Genomic DNA, 2,047 nt, shown 5'->3' with positions numbered 1-2,047 from the left:
TCACGAACAAACACACCTTGAACTCAATGCCGCGTTCACAAATGAAAATGTGAACTATTACATAGAAACAACGACGAAATACCGTTGGAAATAGGACAAAATACCGAACAAACCGTCGTATGACTGTCACCCAGCGGGGGATTTGATTATAAATAAGCGTAGCAACATAGAATTAGGACACTTTTGTTTTAGACACCTTAGTTCGAGTTATACAATCGCTTGCTAGACACTTAGTTATTTGTTTGATACACTACTTGGTTTAGATACTTTTGTTTGATAGACCTCTTGTTTAAGAGACTTGTTTGTTTTATACAGACTTATAGTCAATTAGTTTCTTTGTTCGATCGTACGCGATTAATTTGTTAAAACCGAGTCGCGAAAATCTTTTAAGTTAGTAAAAATCGAGTTAATAAATTTGTAACCGTGTGCCGCAAGTTGAATGTATATCGTGATTAAATTAATAAATAAACTAAAATTAAATCAAGACTTTATTAATAATTACACAACGCGCTAACCGCGTCAGCGGAACCCAGGACCTTCAACATTTTTGAGCATAATACTCAAGGTAAGAGATCAAACTTATAAATTTTCTCTCTTCTCTGATAATTTCGCGATATCCGGATACGGGACTAAATCCGCGTCACCTACAATTAATATATTCGATCTTGCTTTCCATCTCGTGAAATCCCTGAGCGATATAATATCGATTTTTGACTCTTGAACGATAGGTCATTCGCTGTGTTGCTTGTGTATAATAGTGTTTTCCTTATTTCGAAGAAAACACTTAACGATCTTCGCATTCCTCCTCCCACTGTTGGCGAATATCGCCCGTCTTTGGGCAAGGCTTGCGAAATCACTCAAGTCTCACACAGAGAGGACCGTTAAACTCATCCTTGGCATTAAATAGAAAAGCGAAATCGAATTACAAAAGCAACAAAGAATCATAAGGACAAAGAACATCTTAGCAAACGGAGAACCGAGCGTTAGTGTCACGTCCCGCGCTCCGCACGTGCCGTAACGAAAACTACAATCTGAAATCCTACCAATCAAGAGTAACCCGCGATTCGAATAAAATAATTAAATAATTTATAATTTAACTACGATTCGAAAATTCTACCAATCAAGAACAACTCGTGATTTGAATAATATAATATAAGTAATCTATAATTTAACAATTCAAACTATGATTCGAAAATTCTACCAATCAAGAACAACCCGTGATTTGAATAAAACAATAAAATAATCTATAATTTAACTGTGATTCGAAAACTCTACCAATCAAGAGTAACCCGCGATTTGAATAATATAATATAAGTAATCTATGATTTAACAATTCAAACTACAATTTGAAATTCTATCAATCTAGAGCAACCCGCGATTTGAACAAACTAATTTATAAACTATGATTATGTACGAATTGACAATCCAAATGGTTAGCCGATCAACTAAGAGCAATCTATGATTTGACAGTTGAATAAACTAAGATCTAAGATTTTAATCAATCAAGACTAATTCGGGATTTGAATAAATTAAGTAATTAAACAAGAAAAGGAAAAGGAACAGACCAAGAATACATACTTTAATAACAAATGTGAAATACATAAAATATATATATATATTCCCTACCCTAAATAAATAGCAATAAAATACATAAAATATACAAATTACAATTAACTTGCGTAACTGGAAGAAGATACAATACCACACATTATTAAAATTAATGCCATGAATAAACTACATCGTGGGGAACATATATAAATATTTATATGTGAAAAGAATAAAAAAAAAACGAATAAAATACACAATACTACATTATCGAAACTAGTTGACATGTTAGTAAATTTAAGGAAATTATATATGAATATTATATTGTAAAATATATATATATGTGTGTGTTTTATATTATTAACAATCAATAATCCAGTAAATATAAAAATATACAATACGAGAACTACAGTATTAAGATAAGCTTGGATTTAAAATTGAAACATTTTATACAAGTCACATTGCGAAACACATACATACATACATATATATATATATATAT

General features: G+C 31.2%; 2 protein-coding genes across 5 annotated transcripts in view; one reads left to right on the top strand and one right to left on the bottom strand.

Moving 5' to 3' along the window:
- The window catches only part of LOC122577433, a gene marked incomplete at its 5' end in the record, with an annotated part of 702,209 nt that overhangs the window by 462,404 nt on the left and 237,758 nt on the right, over window positions 1-2,047 (bottom strand).
- LOC122577435 overlaps window positions 7-2,047 on the top strand; it is a 43,811-nt gene continuing 41,770 nt past the window's right edge. For both annotated transcript variants that reach the window (XM_043748746.1, XM_043748744.1), the window contains exon 1: window positions 7-565. The gene's annotated coding sequence lies outside the window, so the exon portion shown is untranslated. The remainder of the gene's footprint in view (window positions 566-2,047) is intronic.

The sequence above is a fragment of the Bombus pyrosoma genome, unplaced genomic scaffold (assembly GCF_014825855.1).
Source record: "Bombus pyrosoma isolate SC7728 unplaced genomic scaffold, ASM1482585v1 HiC_scaffold_4710, whole genome shotgun sequence".
Taxonomy (NCBI): Eukaryota; Metazoa; Arthropoda; class Insecta; order Hymenoptera; family Apidae; genus Bombus; species Bombus pyrosoma.
This window is presented reverse-complemented; position numbering and strand designations above follow the sequence as displayed.